This window comes from Ciconia boyciana, chromosome 14 (assembly GCF_034638445.1).
Source record: "Ciconia boyciana chromosome 14, ASM3463844v1, whole genome shotgun sequence".
In the NCBI taxonomy this organism is placed as follows: Eukaryota; Metazoa; Chordata; class Aves; order Ciconiiformes; family Ciconiidae; genus Ciconia; species Ciconia boyciana.
The window spans coordinates 7,984,774-8,010,009 of record NC_132947.1 but is presented as its reverse complement, the minus strand read 5'-3'; positions in this window follow the sequence as shown (position 1 = coordinate 8,010,009).

Sequence of the window (25,236 nt, the reverse complement as noted above, 5' to 3'; positions counted from 1 at the left end):
TACAGCTATTCCCTAGCCCCAGTATGCCAAACTGACCCCACATAAGTAAAGAGCAAGATTAAGGCAGTTCGGGAGTGACCACACATGCCGTTATATGGCCAGAGGAGAGCAAGTAACAGCCTCAGGCAAGAAGTAAGGACCCTCGTCCACCAGCTCAGCCAAGCCAGGGCGGCACATTTGTCCACAATCTGAGTTTCTTTCCTTTTCTGCCACCCTTCTCTCTTGCCTACCAACACCAAAAAAAGGTCAGTATTAAAATTAGAGGTTGTTAGGCAACTTAGCTAAATTTATATCCATGCTCAGCACTCTACTGCTTCCTTAAGGGAACAGCTTTCCTATCGGAGGGCTGTTGGTTTACATCTATCATTCTCTTTTCCAGCCTGTACAATGGTAAACACCTGTTCATTTAGCAGCTGATGGAAGACATAATAGCTGTGTAACTGTAAATAGTCAGCAGCTGTAAACGTTGATGCAAATCATACCTAAATGATTGAAAGAGCTGACAGAGCCTATTATGCATCCTGCGAGCAACGCCGCTCCACTCTCGTGGCATTTCATTTTTCCTGAGCAGTGACAAGCCTGGTTTTGCTCAAGTTAGGGGATGGAAGTACATTCTTCATTAGATCTAAGAATCTGTAACACCTTAGTCCTGTGGTTAAAGTTTTAAAGTGATCTTTTGATAAGAATTACTGCGCTCTGGCTCCTGTCCCAGCTCTACTGAGGGCAGAGGCTGAAAGATATATTTGAAGTTGCAATGCTAGAAAATTAGCTGCGGGTGGAGGAGAATGGTGAAACCGCCTGTTCTAACTGAAAATGACACTAGTTTCAAAAATATCTATAGTAACACCGTTTAGCAAAACCATTTTTAAAAGCAGATCAATGCAGGCAAACTACCTCTCCCAGGAGTTTTTTGGCTCTATACTTACTATGCCAAAGCAGGGAACAGCTTTAACTGAAATGCACACACATGCACACACATCCCCCCTTGCATACTGCTTTTCACAGCTAGTAGGAAGCAGTATGGTTTAACAGACACATCACTGGAGTGGAGTTCAGGAAGCTTTATCTGTATCAGGGCTGTTAACTCGAGTTGTGTCCCGCTCCTCAGGAAAGGGCCCTCGGGGTGCTCATGATGCGGGGGACAGGGGCAGCACCCGCTGGGTACGCTGTGCTCTCCTGGCTGCCTGACGTTTATCCTATCTATCTGCCTTGTCTCCTGAAGGCAGTTTTTTGTACAGAGCAATGTTTTGCTGCTGACGGTAAAACACGTTTTTCAAGCAGTTCTTCAGCTGTGGCCATGGCGTTCGTCCTTCCACGCCGGAGCCACCGGAGCTCACCTCTATCAAACTCTTCTGCAACGAGGGGAAAGGCTGATGCAGCATCACCAAAACACACCGGGGAGTTCACCCGCAGGGAACGGCGGAGCGTGGGGCATACTGTGCGGTGGCTGCTCCCACTGAAGCCATCCAGGGTCTGGTCTGCCACGGGCAACGGTGGCACGACCTCTCCCTGTCCTTCCTTGCTCGTGCTTGCACGGGTGCCAGACCGGGGAGCCGATCTGGCTGAGGATGAACACAGACACAGGGAGGATTTATGCCAGATTAAAGCTACTGTAAAACCACAGCCCGAAGGCTTATGTTTACATTAAAAATGCCACCCAAAAATGTCATAACCTGATTCAGCATGATTATATTGACAAACGTTTCTTCTGAAGACCTGCCTAGTATCTTGTAAACACCTTAAAGAAATTAACTAAATTCATCTAAATTCAGAGATACAGGTTGAATATGTTTCTGCATCATTCACTGCACGGATTAAATATTTATGGGCAGGGATTTTATTATTGCATTATCTGTTTTTATAAAGTCTAATCTAAAGAAAGAAACCCATAAAAGAGGAAATTACATTTTTAAGCACTCTTCTTTAGCAATGACTGTTAAAATCTTGAGAATTTTACCTTTTAACCAATGATACAATATTATCCGTGACAACACAAAACCCTGTAAAGCATAATTACTTGCAAAGCATTGCTTGTAAATATTTTTACACAAAATATTGTTTATTTAAACACTGATTAATTAATTTAGTGTCATAAAATAATGTATCGTTATAAATAACTGCATTGTCTAACATCTTTAAGCTGCATGTCTTCTTTCTTTCTGGCTCCCTCTTCCTCCTACTCCAGTAGTGTCAAATTGCACTGAAGTCAATTAAGAACTGCTCATTTATTATACACACCTTGTTAAAGCAAGAAGGATAATTGAATGCCAAGACTCCCTTTCCTTCATGTCCATGATTTAAAGTAACACGATAGGTAATAAGGATTTTTGAGATTAGATGGCTTATAAATAGATGTATAGGATTTTTTTTAAAAAAGGCCCCATTGTAAGAAGGCCCATTTCTTTGATTTTAACTATTGAAGTGTGCATTAACCTGTGGGGCTGATGTTGCAGGACGGGGGGATTAAGCCCTTTTTTTGAATTTCTGTAAGTGAAAGGTTTTATTGGAGGAGGAGAACGAGGAGGGTGGCAAAGGCAAAAAGACAGCTGGGGAATGAATGATGAGCAGAGTCCTTTGTGCCACCATTTGGTTTTAACACTAGGATTGCTGTGAAATGGTGGCTGTTGCTAATGCAGTGGCAGCACAAAAATATCCCAGCTGTGATTCCTTCTGGTTAAGCAAGGTGATGTAAAAAGGAGAGAGAAAAAGAATCCCTAAAACATCTTTCTGAAAATGCTTGCTTTTGACAATTATGAATACAAAATGAAAAATAAACTTCTGTCGCTTATGCATGCATGGCTAGGTCCACCTGTATTATGTCAACATTACCAAAAGGACTAAGGATGAACTATTAAAAAGTGCACTCTGTTGCAACACCCAAACCTGGATTCCATCTAGCAACTTATATATATGTTATAATATAGCGTTATAATATAGCATATATAGGTAGTTATGCTATAATAACGTATAAGAGATTCTGGAGAAGTACTTTGGACCCAGACAGATAGCCAGACTCATGGAAACAAGTTTAGTTTTACTGGTCTGAAAGCAAATGGAAGGCCCAGTAGCCTTATCCACTGTGATGGAGAGAGCTGCCTCTGGGCAGTGATTGTTTGTCTGTGGGCATGCATGAGGAAGTCTCCCTTTCATGAAAATCTCCTATTTCATAAGTGTCTTTTGCCAGAAAAGGAGAAGGATTTAAAACATAAAATATAGGCACTTCCTCCCCCCCCCAGTGCCTGTTTTCATGCTGCCTTCTTTTAGACCACTTTCCTGTACATGCAAAAATCTGAACAGTCACTTTCCCCTGCCCAAGGAATGTACATACAGATCAGATAAAGTAAGGTTCAGACTACTGAAATTTGCACCCATAAATTACAGTCCAGACAAGAAAGCCTTGCCCAAGCCACGCTGAAAAACATCTCCTTAAATGTTCCTTCCTTTTAAGCAAGAGCAGTCTAGTTCATTCAAGGTGACTCATTTAAATACATATTTAAGGCCAAATGTCATTCCACTATTATTTATTAGCTGAACACAAAGTCCCCAAACAGAATTGGAAAGCCCCAATCCCAAACTAGAGGAGTTTGCAATGCACTCACTACAGATTTATTTGGCTGTTTCTGGGAGAGAAATTTACTCCAGAGGCTTTAAAATATTAATTCTCAGGTGTAATAAAAAAAAAAAACAACCAACCCTTTTGAAGAACAGTTACCGGTTCCACATACCAGCTGTCTGGAAAAGTTAAATATGTTAGATGTTTTCTCAACCAATACGAAGCAATTAGGCTCGATTGTGGTTTAATGATTCTCCAAATGCCTTTTTCTGTTCTGTTCCTTTGTCCTGAGGGTTCTTCCTATCACATCGGGCCCAACCGAGGGCGGATGATAAAGTGCACATGTTTGATTGGGAGGTTTGAATAAGAATTCATTCCTAACTGCTTTTTCCCCTCAAGGAAATAATGGTATGAAGTAAATAAATAAACAAGCAAACAATTAAGAAACTGCCTCTGTCCTATTTCCTTGAAGAAAGCAGAGCTGCCTTTTTTTTCCCCCTATTTTATTTGTATTTTGCTGCTTTGCTCGTGGGCCTCTTTCCCCAGACAACCCCTCCTGGGCAGCGGGGCAGTTTAGTGTATTAAAGGTTTCAAATACTGATGTTTAAATGTTTTCAACGAATATGTTAATTACAATGGACGAGCCTTTAGCACTCTGCTAAAACAGCAGCCTGAACATGGTGTATTTAGCAGATCCTGTAAGGTGGTGACAGCTCACAAGGAGTTGATAAACGCCATTCCTCAGGAAGATAAATGTAAACCAAACCTCAAACCTCTGGCAATTTATTCACAAATCCAATTATTTTATAATAACATTTTAAATTTAAGGGACTGTGAATTTTGAAAAACAACAATAGAACTTGGGCTTGGCTTTTCTTTATAAGCATTGAGAAAAACCTGATATAAAATGCAAAAGTCAAACCAAAAGAAGGTTAGGAGGAGGACATTAATATTCTCTACTTGTATGGGTCCTGGTTCCCCGCTGCGATGACTTCACATGCTCGTCGTAGTAACTGACTCCAAGCAAGTTCCTAGCTTTTTCAAAGTAATAGTATCTTTAAAAGAGTTGAAGGAGCAGGTGGATTTCAGAGCTTATCTAGCTAGAGGGCTACAGCATAACTACCATGAGCACACTCATGCTAATGTGGACTCTGAGCTTCATGGGGACCCCGTAGCCCAGATGCCTGACAGCTGGCTGTAGGATTTGGGCAGCCATGAAGCTTACAGGTGTTGGACCGTGTTCGTCAGACTCTGACAAACACAGGAACCACAAGAGGAGCGACCGAGCGTTTTTTAAAGTACAAAACTTCACTTAATGATCCCGTGCTACTGCAGAAGCAGCAGTTGCCCAAAGGTGTGAATATTCTCTCACTTTCCAGGTGAGCAGTCACTAGGGAGCGGGTGACAATACAGATCAGATCTTTCTTGCATGGATCTGCGCATCACAGTGTCCCCACACAAATCTCTGGTCCTCAGGACCATTCGGTGGAGTTGGGGCAATACCTGGAGGGTTTAGTTCTATAAACCATTTTGGCAGCTTGGTACAGGACCATAATTCTGCTTAAAGATGTTTCTGGGGCATTATGCTCTTCTTACAGATAGATTCTCATATAATATTATGGTTTATTTCTTTAAAAAAAAAAAGAGATTACTTATATTTTACCAGCAGACTAAAATATGCCTCAGTGGTTTTAACTTTCTGTGGAAACCTCAGACTTTGGTCATGAGAATGCTAGGTGCAATTCTCTGTTAACTTTAGAAAATGACATATGTGGGAGCCATGAAATGGAAGCTGCTGACACACACACCACAAAAAAAAAAAAAAAAAAAAAAAGGGAAAAGAAAAAGGACTGTAACCCCTGCTGCTTTCCTTTTGAACATAACTGCATGTAAACACAGCGAGACAAAAGCTCAGCCCAGGCTTTGGAAGATGTTTGGTCAGTTGTGCTGTGTAATACTGTTGGCACATACAGATCTGCTTTTTCTTTTTTTTTTCTCCAGTGTTCATACACTAAAGTGCTCATAGGTTTTTGCATACCTGAATTGCATAAGCTAAATATTTGCTGTGCACATACAATGTGGGTCAGCGCAGGATCAAAAAGTTAAGGGCCTCAATTCAGAACTCTGCTTTGTGAATCCTGAAGTTCAGTTAAGTGATTTTTTTTTTGGCACTAGTTCTAAAAGAGTAATCCTTTGGGTTGTATATTTTCAGGAATACCTCCCGTAGCAAAAAAGCCCGCTCCATAAACAAAATGTGCTGCTTCTTGAGAATGCTCTTCTCAATTATAAGGATAATTGTGTTTTGGGATAAGCAAGGGAACACTTCTGTGCTGGGATATCAGAAACTGAAACCATGAATGAATAAGACATGTAACAGAGACCCAAGATACACATAAGCGTGCCTCAAGTCACGACAACACGTTACTCTGCTACAGCTTTGATGAAATCAAAGAAATTGCACCACTGATAAATCTGTCCCCCTGGAAGGACACATACTCAGCCTGCTTTGTGAACCCTTCAACTGGTACTGAAACACTGGGATGTTGCACTTGTGTGTACAATACACCATCACATAATTGCACGAAACATTCTCAAATTCATCCTGGGCTATTTTTTTACTACTAAAAAATCGATGGAGCTGTATCTGTCTATCAGAGCCTGCTGGGAAAGGATGTGTGGGTGTCTGAAGCTGTAAGGCAGTCTGTGTTTTGAACAGGTAGTGCTTGCTGCTATCCCAGACGGGCAGCTCAGAGAGCACATAAAAGAAAACCTGCTGTAATCCAGGGATGAGGTCCCTGAAAGCTCTTGCTTCTGCAGTGCCACCCCAACCACCAGTCATACCTCAGTTAAAACACACTTTTTATTGATTCCCCAAATTGACAATTACATGTAACTGCATTTATATGCTTTGCTTATATAGGTATAGAAGTGCTCATGCAACCACCATGTGAGGCTCCTACAGTGAAAATTTTATCTTAATTGATAAATTTAATTTAATTATTATACCTGTTGACCAAGCAGAACCACATCTAAGGCAGAAGTTTCTCATTCTGATTTCAAGAAGGAGCATGTGATGAGAGAATCACTTGCTCTACATAGTTTAAAATTCTTTCATACCAATTGCTCTACTTATTTGGCTCTAGTGGAGGTTTTGAAATAGGTGCCATGCTCATGGATTTGATTCATACAGATTTCGGACACACGTGTGAAACCATTTAGAGAGATTCAATACTTTTTTTTTTTTAATCGGCATCTTAATGACTCATTTAGAGTGATTGCACACAAACTCACACAAAAACCCCTCAAGCAACGACTTACAGTAAAAATGTTTAGGGTATGTGTCAATGACTGTAGAATGGGTAGCATTACAATTTGTTAAAAGCTATTTGGTGTCTGGGCAAGATTTCTGACTAAGAAATACTTCCTGTTATCTAAAATATTTTGGGGTATTTTCATTGGGAAAATTTGAAACATATTGTCATCTACTGCATCTGCCTACAGAAGGGAAATGTCATCATTCCCACTGATGTTACAATTTGTTCAGCTGCATGCGTGAAAGGTGGGAGTCTTTGTTTAGCCAAAGCTCTACCGAATTTCAGCATTTTTATCCTACGTCAGCTGCTCTGACCACAGACAGCAGAGGCCAGTTCCTGAAAAGGTGCTATGCAGAGTTTGTTAATAAAGCAGTTTTATCAAGGAAGATACCAATGTCCACATGACTGAGGTAGAAACATTGAGGTACAGATTACATTATTTGCTTGAGATCATAAATTCTTTCAGTATCACAGAATAAGAATACAGACTTCCTAACTCTGATTATAAACCCTATGGAGTAGTCTATTTCTAATTAATTTTTAGTTGGTATATTCCACGTGCTGTTTCTATATTCTGAACAATGCAGGGTCTCCCAAATTCCAGCTAAATGTTTTGTCCCACTCAGGACACATAACTGCTTTCTAATTATCCACCCTATTTCTTGTTGCAAGATAACACCCAAATTCTCTTCAGTTTTAAGCACCCTATTTTCTGATTGTTGATTTTTTCCCACATATTAACACTTCAAACTTATGAGACTTATAGTAAAAATTAACATTTATGCCTTGCTTTATATTACATCTACTTTAATTGTAATGTTAGTAAGCATGGCAATAGACAAATAGCAACACAAGCATCGCGGCTGTAAATAGTATATTACTTTGCATAAAAATGTGTTATTTATTATTGTCCAAAAACTCCCACACATTAAAATATTTCTTAGCCCAACAGTCCCTACAGAAAACATTTCTAGAAAAAGCTTAGTTACTAACTAAGAATGATATGTTACTTTTGTTTCATGCAAGTACTGTATCTAATACTGTGGCTGTTTAGATCTTAGGTCATGGAAAGAAGAGAAAAGAAGATATTAACATATCAATGAAACACTCTCCTCAGGAGCCATGGAGTGGGAACAATATTTGCATCTACAGTTTGTTAACAGCACAGGCAAAACTGCTAGTGAAATTAGGGTTTAATGTGATGGTCTCTGTTTTCAAAAGAGAAACAAAAAGCCACCACAAACCCCATGTTCTCAGAAGTGGCTTGTTCTGTGTAAATATCACAGTAAATCACCAGTGAAGACCTGAACCCCTTTTGGTTAGGTAAAGAACAAACTCCTATAATAACAAATTAATCCAGAACTGCCTTGCTGCAGTCATCTTGGGCTCCCAACTAGGAAAATTACGCAGCTAATCAAAAGTAGTATTGCTCAAAGTGCAGTAAATTAATTGTAGTATTTATCTGAAGAAATTACTACTACATACAGGTACAGAAACCACCACACTGAGTAAGACCTCAGTAGATAAGCATCTTCTCCCTAATGTTGGCCAGTTCAATGTCTGGGATATTCAGGGATCTTGTAGAAAATCCCATCCATAGCAGATTTGTTTCCTAACCCACATCTGTTAATAGTGTCTTATGCCTTGGAGCTTGAGAAGTTATAATTTATTTTCTTGCCCTATCTAATGTACCTATGACTATTTCTGATACACATCTAACTTTTTTTGGCTTCAAGAACACCTTGTGATAATGAGTTCCATGGAGTATTTGTGTTGCACTGCAAGAAGTATTTCCTTTAGCCATTTTAAACATGTCACTCATCTCTTAGCCACCTTTATTTATGAAGTACTTCTTGCTGAAATAAGATTGAACACAGTATTCCAGATGACATCACACCATTAACATTTTATATTTTATTTTCTATTGCACTCCTTATACGGTCTAATATTTTAAAAAAGAAATTGAAATCCTGACTGAAAGCTGAATACAGATCCCATTAAACTGTCCTCAATAATGCGCAGGTCTTTTTTCATACTTGTAGAGCTCACTGGAAAAAATAGACCTTTTCTTTGGAACCATATGTCAATGGCATTGTTAGCATATTCACTATCCTTAGTTATATTTAAAGATATTGTTAGAATGAAAACAAATATCAAGACATCAGAGTTTTTCACAAAAGGAAACTGTTTTCTGGAGCACCTTGTCGGCTTGCCTCCATCTTCCAAAACATTATCCCCTCCTTAGGGCCAAAAAGCAGCAGAAGCTGAAGGAAATTCAGTATTTCTGAAGTTATGGCCACATATTCAGGAAAATAAATATGGAATTAGGGGACTCTGCATTGCCAATCGTTTCTGAAAACCCTTAATTGGGTGATTTTATGTAGTGCCAAGAACTTAACTAAAATTTTAACTTTTAAACTATGAGTTCAGGGCCCAGTTTTCAAAGTGATGAGCACCCTTAGGTTCTACAAAAGCCACTGTGGACTATAGCACTTCATAAAAATCAGGCCTCATGTTGTTTATTTAATTTATTTTTTAAAGATTTTTTTTGCTTTAGTCCACTAACAACTAATTAAGCTGCCTCCAGATTAAGAGGCTGAGCCAAGAATTACAGGATATACCACATGCTTTCTCAAGGCAACTATTTACAGTTGTTTGTTGGGTTGATGTCTTTGACATCTATCTTCTACACATAGGCCATTAAAAATGCAACATCACAAAAATCACCACATGACATTATGTGAAAGATTTGCTTTTTGAAAAGCAAGATGTATTCAACGCCAGCTTGCAAATTGTTTTGCAGATGCTATTTCTATAATGCTGGCATGGCTCCTTTTAGCAAGGGGGGTTGGTGGTGGGGGGGGGAGAGAGAAACATAAAAGACTTAGATCAAAGATTCTTTTTTGGTAGGCAAAGGCTTCTGGCTTCTTTTTCCTAATAGAAAAAGTTTGTGATATCAGAGGAGACCGCACATCAAGCAGGGTTATGCAGCCCAGCTTTAGCATTCTCTATTCGTGCTTTGTGCTTGCTGCCGCTCCCTTGTCACTGTGTTGGTGTTTCATGGGGGCCTCTGCGGGATTTAGAGAACACAGGCAGAAAACACTGTAGAAATAAAGACTCCTAGTAATTTGTTTATCATTCCTGTTAAACTAACCCTATGACTGACTGTCCTCAATAAGACTAATCCAGTGAAAGGCTCCAATGGCTTCTCGATGCTTTCAGTAATCACAGAACGCCTTTATGCCTAACGGTGGCATGGCAAATGCATCCCTGCGCAGGAGAAAGCAAACTCCTCAGAGCAAATGCAGCCAGGCACTGCCTGTCCTTTCTAAAATGACATGCATCTCTGATTTCAACAGAAGTCAATAACGGCTTGCTCCTTTGGAAGAATCAGACAGTTATGCAAACAGGAATTTAAGGTAAACGGACATATGTATAGCATGAGGCTGTCCAGAGCACTCCTCATTGCCTCAGTTCTGCAGCCATTCAAGTTTAGGATAAAGCTCCCATTTTCTCCGTGGGCAATGCCTAGTGTCCACATGTCTGGCTGAGGCGGTGACCAAATGCTTTCCCGGCAGGTTGCAGACATGCAGCGTGACCAGATGGGGCAGTTCCCAGCGTCCCCGCGCTGACTCCTGCCGTGGGACTGCAGACTCGCTGAAGGCAGGCCGCTCCACGCACGCCAAGTGTGGATAACACAGCGGTATGTGCCTCTTCCAGCCAGCTCAGCAAATGGAGTCTGTCAAGTTACTAAAGATATTAAAGTATAGACTTCAAAAGCCTCTGATCGGAAGATGGTGACAATGAAGGACACCATGCAAACAAATTATCTAACACTGTAGACCTGTTTAAGAGCTGGAAGAAGTGTAGAGAAGATTTTTCTCTCCCTCACCCCCATGGTTTTCAGGAAAAGGTCTTTGAACTTCTTTATCTGAGCACTTATATTTTTATTACAGGAAATTAAGAGGCTGAATGATGTGTGATTCAACTGTAGATCCCTGGACATGAAATGAAGCCATAATAAAACATTTTAATATGAAATCAAAACCATAAGCTTGACTCTCTCCTACTTCTGACCTCTGCTCTATGCAGGGGCAAGTACACAGCGGGAGCCAACAATTGCTCCTTCATTGTATTTCACCAATAAGTCTTTAGACAGGTCATGTGCTGCTTTAAATTATAATACTGGCCATGGAGTTTCTAAGAGCAGATCTCTGTTGCATAACAGAAGGCAGCCCAGGGATGCCTGGCCAGTGTATGCCCACGATGAGGTAGGATACTAGTGTGGTTCTCCACGACCACATACTGCATGTGCGCTCATATGCCTGGCTGGTCTTGAAACTCAAGCCTGTGAGTCTCAGTCCATTAATTTACTTTGCCTCCTCCTACCACAGTAAGATGATACACTGAGAAGGTCTGAGATACAGATTTTGGTCTTAGCTTCAGAAGGATAAAGTCAAGAAATGAGATTAGGCAAGATAAGGTTGCTTCAAAGATCTTTTTTTTGCTTTGAATATTGCTACTTAGGAAGAACAAATGCAGACACTTGGTGTCATGCTGCTGCTAGCTGAGCTGGCAGAGAAAAACATGTGAGAACTGTAAGCATTAGTCAAAGAAATCGAGCTAATGCTCTAATCAAGTACAGCTAAAATCTGTAATGTCCAATAAAAGACAATCAGCATAACTGGAAGAGTGCCAAACAACCGAACAATACAAATTTAGTTTTCCAGGGAGGGCCTCTCACATTAAACTAAAAAATCAACAAAGGCTTCAGTCTGACATTACAGCTAAACCAGTCCAATGGCTCACCCCACTGCAAGCTCCCTTCCCCTACGTTGTGCCAGCTTCTCTGACCGCAGAGATCTGGTTCAGGGAGCTAAACCAGCCAAATACTAACATTTTTTTCTGACACTCAGGCTCCCTGATATGACAAACAAGTGTCGGTGCCAACGCAAGGGAAGTGGCAAGAATATATAACTGTGCACAGATGAGGAAAACCTTATCATTAGACTGGGTACACTTGATGTTGCCAGTAAGGTGACGAGGAGAACCGAAGCATCCTGCCTGTACTCTGTCCGGGAAACCGAACTAGGATTTGCAACAGAACAGGCCACAGCATGTGTGCAACAGCACAACAAATTTACACTAACTGCTTTGAATTTATAATTGAACTGCAGTTGTAAATCTGAATAACTAATGGTAGAAGCAAAACCTCACGTCTGGACCTCCAGAACAGTTCTCCAGTGGGTCATTTACTTCTGGCTTACTGGGCTGCCTGACCTCCGAGGGAGTGTTTGGAGTCACGCTAACGTTTAAATAGCAATCTGCTTCCAGCAGCCAAATACAGTGTTTCTCTCGGTCTTTGGAAGTCTGAACAAGCCACTCCAAGAGTTCTCTGGCAAATAAATCAGGTGTACATCTGTAAACTGGGCCCCATTTATTCATTAAGACTGTAACAGAAACTCAGGGGAACTTGCATGATAGCAGGAGGTTAGACTAGATGGCCTTCTCTGTTCCCTTCCAATCTGAATTATCCTACAGCCCTATGATCCCATGAGAGTGATTTTGTTCCTACCTTTGTTCACAACAGCTACTTTGGATAGAAACTATTCACCTGCGATCCTGGAGAAAACAGCTCTTCCACCCTCCTCATGCAAGTCAATGAGGCATATAGTGGTCAGTCGGGGGGGGGGAAGCGAAGATTTTCTTCAGATACCTTTTACCAGGCATAGCTAGCTAAATGGGACACCTTGCTGCTGCTCCTCACTCTTCATAAGGCATCCCTCATTCTGCCTTTCATATCAAATTTCTGCTCAGAGATCTGCTCCATATTCATGTACCAGATCTTTTGGGCAGCCCCTTCCTTATTCCTTTATTAAAACGGAAATAACAAGGGTAAACAGGGATACCAGTGTTAAGCCAGTTTTATGTCACCTATATTGAAGAGTCAGAAACTAATAGTTCAAAACACTCCAGACAAAAACCACTGTCTGGCACTCTAAAATTAAATAGTCACTTGGGCACATTATACCAGAAATGTAAATTAGGTGACGCAATGACACAGAGTGGGACAACCATCCCTTATGCAAAAGTCTGTACTTCAGCTCATGTGGTATCTAAAGAAAGTGCACATTACCAACACTACGAGCCTTAGTTATGCAGAGAAGCAACACCACCAGACTTCTCAAACCTGGGTGACAAAGGCAGGCTGTATGCTCACCCTGTGCAGGACGGACGGCAGGATGTGAGAAAGCAACGTGAGAGCACTGAATTGATTAGCACTGAAAAGTGATAGTCAAAGAGGGCAGAAACAAGACATGGAGAAGTGAAGTGATACAGAAACAGAGACAAGGAAACAGAGCAAAATAAAAAAAAACCTCAAAGGTTGTTTTTCTGTTACTCAAATCTGAAGTGAAGGATTTGTTCTTGTTCCATGTGGGCTTTGCCTTCTTTTACACTCCTGCCATCACATATGCTGTCCAGAGCGCTCAAATTTATGGTCAGAAGCTGAGAGGATGCAAAGGACAGGAGGACAGGGACTGTTGGTTTTGGTGCAGCACCTGCAACAGTGTGTTCCTGGTTTGTGACCAACAATTAAAAAAAAAAAAAAAAGAAAGAAAAGAAAAGACACATCTATCGAAACAGCTGATAGTACAGCATCTTTGTCACTGCTTCAGGCTCAATTCATCCACCTGTAATGCTTGGCTTTCCATTTACACTTAAAAGGATGTGAAATATACAATAACAAAACAGTATTAGAACAAATAAGCCCAAGGAGACAACTAAAAGAGGAAGTGAAAGGCTTAAGAAATAAAAATAAGAATGAGACATAGCATTTGTCTCTGGCAATATTTGCTGATATGTTCAAATTGAAATGTCATATGGAAATGGTGCAATTTTTGTTTTAGATATGAGTGAACTTGTCTGTCAGATGCTTTCCTCTTGTCCTCAGTAGTCCACATACAAATGAAACCGAGGACTTCTAAGGTGGGTAACCTGTTGTCAGCTTTCCAGGCATAATGCCATGAAGCCAAGGGTTTTCCATGCTATAGGAAATCTTGGAGTAGTTTTTATTTCCATTCCAAATTAGAGGTAAAGGAAATTTGAGAACATCAGAGTTTTGCCATGAAACCTAATAAATTCTCTATCAGCCAGCTGTACTAGAAATGCTTTTCCCAACCATCTAAGCAAGAAGTTCCCAAGTGTAGCTCAGTTATTTTCTCCGAAGGCCATAACGGTGTTGGACCACAAGAGCAGAAGCACATGGTGCTATGCTGGTTTGCATGACTGAAACATGCCTCCTTCCCAAAGTTCTCCTCTCACATGGCAGAGAAAATAGTGGCAGCTACTGAGCCATGAGTGTGGCCAACTCCCGTCTCCACTGGGGAGAAGATAGCAGGATCCATTATTTGCTTGGTGTACCACTTCAAAATGGCTTGTGTATCACTAGCAGATCTAGGCTTGTGTTTAGAAATTCACAGTTTAGTTTACAACTTATACTGCGATAGCCCCTAGAAGCCCTGAACTTGATCAGAGTCATAAGATATCCCAAATCTTTCACAGTCCAGGTAAAGGACTTGTAGAGAAAATCCAGATACCAAATGCAGGTACCAAACAGAAGGTGAAAGCCAGATAACAACCAGGAATAGGAACCAGTCTTCCCCAAATCCCGGTCATCCCACATTCACTAGATCATATCGCCTGTGCATCCAGCTTGCATGGATCAATCACTAGAGGACTCTTACTTCATATTGGAGCATCTACAAGCTGTCATCAAGTATTTATAGCTTCAACCAGACTTTTGTGCAATGCGAGCAGATTGTCAGGTATTAGAGCGAGTTAACTTATTCAGGAGTTGAACTCTTCAAAGTTTGGGGAATGCTTCTCAATTCATCATCAAAACATCTCCTCAATTCATACTGCATATTTGAAGCCTCAGCCTGAGTTATTGGGGTTATCAGAAGCCCATTGACCTTTTCTAAGCACCTCTAAATCTATCAGCAGAACTCAAGAACAGAACAATGAGGATTCTGACAGTTGTAATATAGAAGTTGTCTTTCCTTAATTTTCATGGATACATGCAAGATACATGGCCTTTTTATTAAAAAATATATTCTGAGAAGAGAGCTGAAAGAAGCCTCCTCCTGCTCCCTAACTGTATTTAGAAATGCAACTCCTAAACCTGAACACTTTCTGATAGATACAGGCTTAATGAAATAACAGTATCACAATAGCCAAAACCAAAGTGTAACAGTTAAGAAAGGAAGGGATTTTTACCTAAATAGCATACAACAAATGGTGTTATTTTTGTCAAACACTTTTAAAAAAGTTATCAACTTACATGTTAATTAAGGGACATTCTGGCAATGTCCAAACTGTCCTGTCACTTCAAGTAATGCAAGAAATGACAAAAAACATTTTCACACTTCTTCAGAGAGGACAAAAGCTTTGTTGCTGTTAAAAAAACCCCAAACTTAAAACAAAAAAAAACCAACACAAAAGAGAAGAAATTAAAGGCAAATAATTTTTAGAAGTGCCTACTTCTCAAAATAAACAAAACCTAAAGCTCAGCAACCCCCTTTTGCCAACTGCGACTTTGTAGGCCTTTATAATTAGGAAGAATAATTTAAAAAGCCATAAAAAAATCCTTTGCTGATCTTTTCAGAGTCTTTTCAGTTATACTGTATAAATCTCCTGAACAAATCTCCTACATTACATACCATCATTATTTAGGAAGCTTTTCTGAGGTTATTTCTAGGAAAAAGAAACTAGGAAATTACAATATTTGCTGTTGTTTCAGTACCGGGTTTTTTGGTTTTCTTCTCTTCTTCTTCTAATGTGGTCATCCAGAGATGACTGGAATGTACAGGAGCAACCCAATACTCAGAAGAATAAAGTTCAAAAATAATTTTATCACAGACCCTGAAAAAATGCAAGCCTGGTAATTTTTCCTAATTCCTTCTGCCAAGAAATAGAAATGCTTTCTGGTTCATTGAGCAAATTGGTGGGTCTGAATTCCAGAAATTCAGATATCCTCACAAAGGCAGCATTATGACCGAACAGGTTACGTGTTCAGAATTCTGGCCGGGTGCCACTTTGTTAATAAATACAAGTGTTGAATTCAGCTGGATTTAAAGCTTGTGTTCTTTGCTTGAGCAAGTCTGAAAGTGCCAGAGTTGTAAAATTATCGTCGTAGCTTGTGCTTTGCAACTTGGAGACACCATCGCAGATAAAAACTGTCTCTGATCCTGCAAAGAGAATCAGATGGGCAGGTCTCACACTGAGCCCAGCTGACTTCAGTGACCTAAAACAGTGGTTTGCTGCATGGAACTATAAAAAGAATGCACAACCTGTAACAAATTAAACACTCAGATAAACTTCAAAACATATTTAATCTGGATTTTAATTTTTTTAATTCTAATTTTAGAAATAGAAGACAAAGCAGCAAAAAACCATGATTATAGATCAAAGCTGAAATTGTTTCTTTTTGGGTTCTCTGTGCTCTGCTTCATTAAAAAGAATTTAATTTTCTTCAATAAAATGGATATATTCCATCATCAACAACAGCAATCAACTAGAACTTCAATAAAACAATAAAACCCTCCCAACAGTTGTTTTTTGGGGGTTTTTTTTGGTTTTTTTTTCTTTTTAATTTAAAATACAGTTGATCGATTGCTTTAAAAAAAAATTCTTCTATGTCTTAATTACACAGGATAAGATTTAGATTTCATATCATACAATGGCAGTTATCAGAGCTGAACAATTCCAGGCAAATGATTTATTTTTCTATCTGCTCCTGTTCATCAAAAAAATCTGAATTACTCAAAATATATTTGTTATTCAAAATTAGTCAGTAAGTACTACTTGCAATTAGTGGTTAATAACTAGACAGCATTTTTTTTCCTGTGTGCAGAATTACTAGATCCATTTTACAGATTAAAACCTGAGGCACAGAAAGGCATCTAACCCTGCACAAAACCAGCAGCAAATATCATCTTCCTGTTGAAGCACTGGACCACAGCGGTCAAGAACGGTCAGATTCTTTGCAGGTACCTGCCTGCGCACATTTACTTAAGGATAGTCATCCCTGGATTTTATGCATGCTTACATATGTATCTATGCCAACACTCAAGTTTTATCAATACCAGTTTCTACATATGCAAGGCTGTTAACAACTCGAGCTTTGTTTTTAATTTTTTGTTTTTAAACAAGTTTAAGTGCCAAGGAACTGCCGTCACTTATGTAGGCTAGAGGCAATTCCTCCTTCATTGTACATCTTAGTTCTTCTAATTGCTTTATACTGTCTTTCACTCTTCCTAAAAATTTGAAACTGCACTGCTATTAGTAAGAAAGAGAAATTTTTGTCCTCCATCCCCCAATTCTGGTACAGCTAGAGACTCAGGCTCTAGTGAAAGCCTTGTTTCATGAGAAAAACAATTATTTGATTTGAAATGACTCAAATAAGAATTCTGTTCTGAATGGCTTCAGGGAAAACTGTTCATAAGATCCTCTTGTTATTAGCAAAGATAGTTTATTATTGGCGTACTGTAACAAAGAAACCCATCTGGACTGTCACCGTCTGCAAGAGAGATACAGCTCTTCCATCAGGTGCTGAATGCTCTGGCCTCTGGATTAAAGCATGTTGAACACAGCACAGCTCCCTGTAGAAAGCTGAACCGAAACTTTACAACCCGTAGTAGCAAGATGCAGACAGGCACCTAGTGGGAAATTTAGAAAATTCCTGCTTTTCCTTACCCTTGAAATGCTTAAGTGTTACAAGGAAAAGATACTGAGCATCTCCTAGAAGAATATGGTGAAGACTCCTGTGCTGAATGGGCCCTAGTAGTAAGGATGCTTGCTTAGTCTTTTTTTTTTTTTTTTGCTTTAAAGTGGCTGTAGATTTAGCAGTGCCCAGATTCCTAGGACGCGTGAACTGGCTATGCACCGACAGCACCCCAGAAGCACGCAGTTTGTCAGAGAATCGGAAGACAGCTTTCTGCCTGGGCTGGAACGGAGTTTAGAGCAGGAGCGAAAGCACAGTTTGAATTCTGTGTTACAGGGACAGCTCAAGCCATTATTAACATCTCAGAAGTTCCTCACAGCCACTGAAGGATTTAATTGCAGCAGCCTAATGAAACTGTCATGCCCCCATGCTTCTTCCTAGGGCCTGGGGGAGGGGACGAGAGGAAGGGAAAAGGAGGAAAACAAAAAGATCAGAAGTACATTGCTTATCTGAACGCTTTGCTAGGTGCTTTTCATTACATTGTGGTAGCTAATCTGGTCAAAATAATCCAAAACATCTAGTGAAAGAGATCACTGTTTGCACAATGAAACCTTGCAAGACATTTGCTCTTCTTTCAGACACCACCCACATACCTTTGAAGATTTCCACACTTTTCCCCCAATTAAGCACATTTAAAGTCACAGATCCTCCAGCTGTACCTCATCATTTACATTGCTACATGAAATCAACGCTTTCTTTGTAAATGAAAGTGCATGTAAATATACATATGCACATACTTACACCCAAAATGAAATACATTTGCAGAAGTGCATGCATGTATTTACCAAGCTGTATATTTTACTTCTGTATTTGTATAGCTCAGAAAAAGGAACAGTGTAGCTTTAACATGGTTATGCTTATGACTTTAATTCAAATACTTGGGAGATGTGTATATTACAACATCTCATCGCAGACATGTTGTACTGTACTGTCTAAGAAGAGTGGGGAAGCATTTTTATCCATAAAAATGTCACTTATGAGAGCTGTCTCACCGAAATGTTTTGTGCTCCTCAGGTGAGGATCAGTCACAAATAATAACTGGTTTGATATTTAGTCAGCATCAAGATGCTGCTGGAAGTTCGTGTCTGTCTACATCAGGGATCTACTGGATCTATTTCGACATTAAAAATACATGGAGAAACTTCTCTTACTCTAAGCTAGAACAAAGAGCTTTTAATTGCTTTACAGACGACTTGACGGTGTATACCACATCAGTGAGCAGGAAAAAAAAAACCTGTAATGACAGCTCAGTGTCTATTTTTGTTCCAAGATACACTTGAATCTGCAGGACAAAGTTCTCAGATCTTGCTTTTTCCTTCCAAATTCACCTTCTACCTCTCGGTCTTTGCAGAAAGCAGTGGGAACTGAAAGGGGAATCAGATATTCCACACAGCCCGGATGGAAGAATTTTGCTGTGGTATGCCTTTAGCTAGAGCTTTTATGGTTAACCTTCAAAAATCTCTCACTTTCTCCTCACTTCTTATCCTTAATAACATTTTCAGTATGAGCACCCCTATATTAAATTGCTGTAGTCAAAACAGAACTACAAGGATCTTAACACAGAGTCAAATGAATGGTTGTTCCTCCTCTTACCTTGTCATCTAAGTAGTAAAATGCCCTTAAACTATTCAAAGATCATTTTCAGGGATGTGAAAATGTTCTGAGGTAAAAATAACTTTTGCCTTCTCTTGACTTTAGAAGGATCAGATCAATTTGATTCAATTCATTGTGAGAAAAAAAGGTTTTGCAATGATTACACACATTGCAGACCTAAATGTCTTTCTCCAGAGTACTTCCTTAACATCAGCCCAGTCTTCTAGCTGTAGGCTGCTTGCCTGACAATTTGTTATATTTACTTTTTGCTCTTTTCCTCCACTGTTTCACTGAAGTGTAGCCCACTAAACCCAGATAAAAGAAACAAAATTATTTAACTTTGAGAGATTTACCAAATATAATGAGACATTAACCTACCAAATATTCAGCCCCTTAGCCAGCTGAGCACTGAGCTTATGGTTTCAGCTGTTCTGCTACTTTTTCTTCAGGAAGTGCAAATTTTGAAAGTTTGGCAGATAATAATACACAGACCCAGGTGTTTTTTTTACCCAATGATACAAAGGAAGTGGTTTTGTTGCTAGCAGGTACCTTGTTTGGGATGTTAAGATAATGAAAGTTCATCATGACAGACAAATTGTGACTGCACCCCATTCAATCTGACCTCAAATTGAGTTACTGAATGAAGAGACATGCATTTATAACAACCCTCCCTTATCCCCCAATAAATCAAATTCACCTCCCTTAAGCTGTCAGAAGAAACTGAACTTTTATATACATAGATTTAAAGGAGGAAAGAAGAAAATCTGTGAGAAAGAGCAGTTTCAATGGTGCTATATGCATGCAAATAAAAGGCCAGTTCAAACTTTAATCACATTTATTTTTTCTTTCTTCCAGCAATTGCTTGGTTACTTATAACAATCATGTTTCCAAAAAGGATGCGCAGGGAGGGATATCAAGAGAAAGGAAACATTACGCATTGACCCCCAGTTCTGCAAGGCCAGTCTCTCACTAAAAGATTAGCTGCCTCCACAGAAATAGTAGATTTTCAAATAGTATAGGCAAATAGAGAAACATCCGCACGTGTGTTAATCACAGCAACTGAATAACTGGGCTGAATAAATACCAATCAAAGCCACTCCTAGATTTTGCAGGCACTCCTATAAAAGGTCTTCTATACAGTCAGTACTTTTCTAGTTATTTAACAGCGTGTTTTAGTGCCTTGCTAGAGTGGGTGTGGTAAACACAAGGCAATCTTGCAGGCTAACCTGGTAACCTTGCTAAAGACACTTTCTCTCTAACCTGAAATGTTCACTTTTCCTGACTAAAATGGGTAAAAAAATAATTTATGTTGGTGGTTACAGATTAAATAGTCTGGTATACTTCAAAAGCCTGTTTACCTGTGATTTAAAACCAGTATCTTTTGATCAAAGAGATAAGCTGTCTCCATGCTGTCTGGTGATGACTACTTTCCTAAGGCCTTTTCCCCATTTAGTGAACTTCTTTTAGTTTTACTGGAGTATGCAGGATGCAAGTTTCAAATTTGTCCATGTAAGTTTACATACAATTTTGCTAGGGTCTATCATACTGCATCGGAGATAATGTTTCAGCAATTTAAGATTTAACAGCTGCTGCCAAGAATTGCAATTGGATAATCTCACGCCTGCCGTTACTTTGAAGTTGCCAAGTCACAATAAAACCCACAGCTTCTTGTGAATGCTGCATTTGGGATTATTACCAGTAAATTGGAAGATCTTTTGAAAATATTGAAAAGAAAACACTAAAACATATTCGTATTTTTCTGCTAAATTCAGCTTGAAACCTGCAGCAAAATGAATCAAAACTTTATTCTTCTTAATGACAGCGTGGAGTAGAAAGGAAGAGATGAGAGTTTGACCTGACTTCCTTTGGTGCTTGTTTATATCATTGGAGCAGAAAGAATCTCAGTGCTTGGCAGCCCACTTCCTGAAGGCAGAAAAAAAATAACCTACATTTACTGCAAATTGTATTGAGATCGTGAAGCTCTGATATCTCAAGTAATTGATCTGGTCAAGTGTTAAAAGAGACATGTGATACTTCCCCTTTTCAGTTACAAATTCCAGCAGAGGAGACAAGAAAACAACTATTTTCCTTGCCACCAGAACGTGTTAACTACTGAGGGAGGGAACCCTGGGATAACATTTTTCCTCCTTGTGAGAAATACCCACATTATTTTTTTCTGATAGCGACAAACAATTTGTTAAATATAAAATGCTGTAACTGAGCTACTCAGAGGGCATCAACACTGATAAATATTTACTCGAAAATATCGTCAGAGTTGAAACTTAATTGAAATGCTAAAGCTTTGTTTGCTTCCCCTGCTTCAGCACAGCTGAAACAACAAAACCAGTCAGGCAACTTTTTTTTTTGGTCAGGTATGTGCTGAATTACCGACAAAAAGCTTTGGGGTTCTCAGAAGAGCTGCAACACCCAAAGGATTTCTCCCAGCTCCAGACAGAATGACTTCATTTAACTGTTTTGGGTGCTCTTTTTGTGCTTGCCTTTCACCGGCTTGGACTGAATGCCTATCTATTTTGTGGGCAGACATAGAATTTAGTGTGAAAACACTACTGGAACACCCTTTTCCAAAACAGTAAAAGGTTTACAAATGAGAGTTTAACGTTTCTACATAAGCAATTTGTGAGTATAAAGGGACTGGGTTTTGTTTTTGCTGTAAACCTCCCCCTTCACATACATGAAGACTGTGGAGATAAAAACTGTGTTCTTTATATTCCCCTCCCTATTTTGTTTGTTTTCTGGATAAAATGAAATTTCTGAAGTTCCATGGTGGGTTGTAACATTTTGTAGAATCCTTATGTTTAGTAGCTTCATTTTTTTAAGCCTCTAAAACTTTTTTTTAAAGCTTTTTAAAGAGATGGCTAGAGTAGCTGTAATTACACAGCGCAGCCTTCCATAAAGTACTTTTACACCTCTTCTGCGTAAGCGTGTTAATATCAAATAAGTGCTACCGTCTCCATTTTACAGATGGAAAACTTTGACACAGATCCTCAAAAGCTACCTAGGCATTTATCTTTTGATCTCCTTCCCAGGCTGTGACTGGTTAGGCAAGCCTCCACTGAGCTCCTCCAGGCAGATCCCGTGGTTGGGCACTTAACATCCTCCAGACCTTACCTGGCTCTTTTCTTGGGTCTGGGGGTTCCAGCTGGAACCAGAGCTTGATGGACATGGATGGAAGAAGAGGTTTCAGTGTGTAAAGGAGAAGGAGCAATGCCTTAGAGTATCCTGAATACACTTAGAGAACTTTTTCTTCCTGCTGATTCTTCACGTTGCTGCTGTTTACCTGTGCTACCTGAATTAAAACCCACAACAGCTAGTATATACTATAATACTATTCTTCTTTCACTCTGGCATAAATGTAGACTTAGTTTCTACTGCTCCAACGCTTATAAGACTTAACTATCTTAGCCTAAAGTAATCCAAACTGGAGAAAGCTTATAGGTCAAGATTCAGGAAAATGAAGTCTAAATAAATGAAATATTCCCGGTATTCCTAGACAAACTGATCTTCCAACTGAGAAGAGGGGGAGTAGACATCTAACCTGCTGAGATGCCTGAAAAAACCCAGAGCTGACCAAGTTCCACAGTGTAGAAAAAATATATTACACTCTGAGTGTATTGTGTATCCTGGCTTCATGTTTTCAAGTTTTCCTCTTAGCTCTGCAATACTAGAAACATATATAAACAACACACAGACACAAAAAAAACCAAACCAAGAAACAAAAAAGATGTCTTAGCCCTGGCAGGCTTGCTCTTCAAATTAAATACAAAGATCTTCATGAAATGGTAGAAAAGTAATGAAAACCATGACAGCTTGAAAGATAGCAATTGTTTGCAACACTAATGTGGGGTGCAGGGTGGGGAGGACTAAAGCACAACAGGGGTTGTTTTGGCTTCTACAGCAGTTACAGTAGGTGAGAAAATGAAGCAATAGGAGAAATATGACATTTTTTTTAAAGAACAGTTGTATCTGAACAGCACACAAACTAAATGGACTGAAGAGCATGCCACGTTCCATAGACAATACTTTTTCAGAAAGGTTTTTGTATAAGACTTTTTCAGTACAGGTATCTCACCCCTCTTTTCTGCAGGAAAGAGGAGAAAAATACAAATTACAACTCTGTGTGTGTCTGATAATATGTAAAGATTCTCTTCTGTTTCATACAGAAAATGTGGTGATGCATACCAGGATGTGGGTGACTCAAAGGTTAGCGTTAATATTGTGCAAAAAACACATGTAAGAGATGGGGAAATAAAATCTACCGAAAAGACGTATAAAAAGATTTCTGGAACCCTCACTAGAAATTCTCACCCACACAAAACCAGACAAATATTCATGTTTTCGCCTATTTTTCAATAAGCTTTTTTTCTGTAAAAAGCTTTTTAAATGGCTGGCAGCGTAATCACCACCATCATCAGAGTGTGTCTCTGATTGCTGTTCTATGAGTTCTCAGGTAAGGGTTTGCAAACAAAGCAGAATATAGGCGTTCAGAGCTTCACAAGGCCATACTCAGTACAGTACAAGACAGACCAGTAAACTCTGACCCTACAATATGAAATCATAAATTGAGATCATTTAGGGACAAATGTAGCATCTTATTCCACATTTATTGCCACCACCTGCAATAAAGTAACTTAGCAAAATGATTAAGGGCAGGGATAAAGGTATTCTGTTGTGAAGCGCTGATCATATCAATGCCTAAGTGTTAGGCAGTGTCTAGTCTAAAGAAAATGACAGCCACAAGACCTGCATCAGAAGTGTGCAGCAGAAGTGCCACAAGACCTGCATCGAAGGGCAGCAGAAGTGTGCAGAGGCAGGGGATGTGTCATCTGCCTTTTAGGCAAAACTTTTGGTATATTAAGAACACTCAGTATCCAAAAAAATTATCTGTAATTCTCCTTATGAGGCTTCCTTTTAGGGTATTCACACCTCATTCTGCAGATTTACAGTCTTCTGCACTTAAAAATTAAACTACAAGATTAATGCTCATTTTGTGGCAGTTTTTCAAGAACTAACATGTTGTGCTGGGGAGCATCGAAAACTCAAGAGTAAATTTATAGAGCTCTGCGTTTTTAAAGTTATGTTCATAGGAGACTGCGATCCATTTAGGAAGTGGAGTAAGTGCCTTGCCATTTTGGAGAATGGCTGTAGAAACCTACTGGCATTTTGATACGCATAAGTGTATTTGTTCTCTGTCTGGAAGCACTTAGGATTTCTGAAATGGTAGTGTAATAGTGGAAACTGTAGCTTTACGTTGTATTTTCGGCCAAAGCAAAACTAAAACCCAAACTATTTATTGGCAGGGGTTTTCCCCATCCACCCAATATACCAGGGAGATTATGGTGATGTTATACAGCATGCTGGAAGACTCTCCACCTGCAAGTCAAAAAACTAAAGGTAATGAGTGGGTGAAAAGAATCACCAATGTAAACACTAGACTGCAGAGGAAGATAGTCCATCTTGATAAGAAAAAGCAAATCAAAAGCACGATTTCAGAGGGCTAAACTGTGCAATCTCAAGAAAAAACAGCGTGTTGTAACACTCTCTGAACACTGGCCCCAGAACAGGGAATTCTGTACTGTCTACCTACGTCCTTCTCCTACCTTCTCTTTTAAAGCATTTCATTTGCCATTCTTAACAGAGCAAAAGTCAGCCTGTGAAGAGCTCCTGCAAATAAATCCCCAAGCTAAATGACAACCTTACGCACCCTGTAGCACAGGGGTGAATTTCACTCCCATTGCTGGGCTAGTCAAATAGTGTGGCACAACTGGAGGCTGAAGAAAAGTGTTAGAGCTCCTTTGTGATACATAATTTGTCTCTGGGGTCTCATGTGCTTTTGATGCCATGAAGACATAGCTAACAGAGGATGAGGAGGGCAGCTAGGCCTTAATGATTTATTTTTCATAATTTGAGAATGTCAGTTGTACCTTCTTTTCCCATAGTGGGAATCCATTATTAATATTTACAAGCAATTCTCT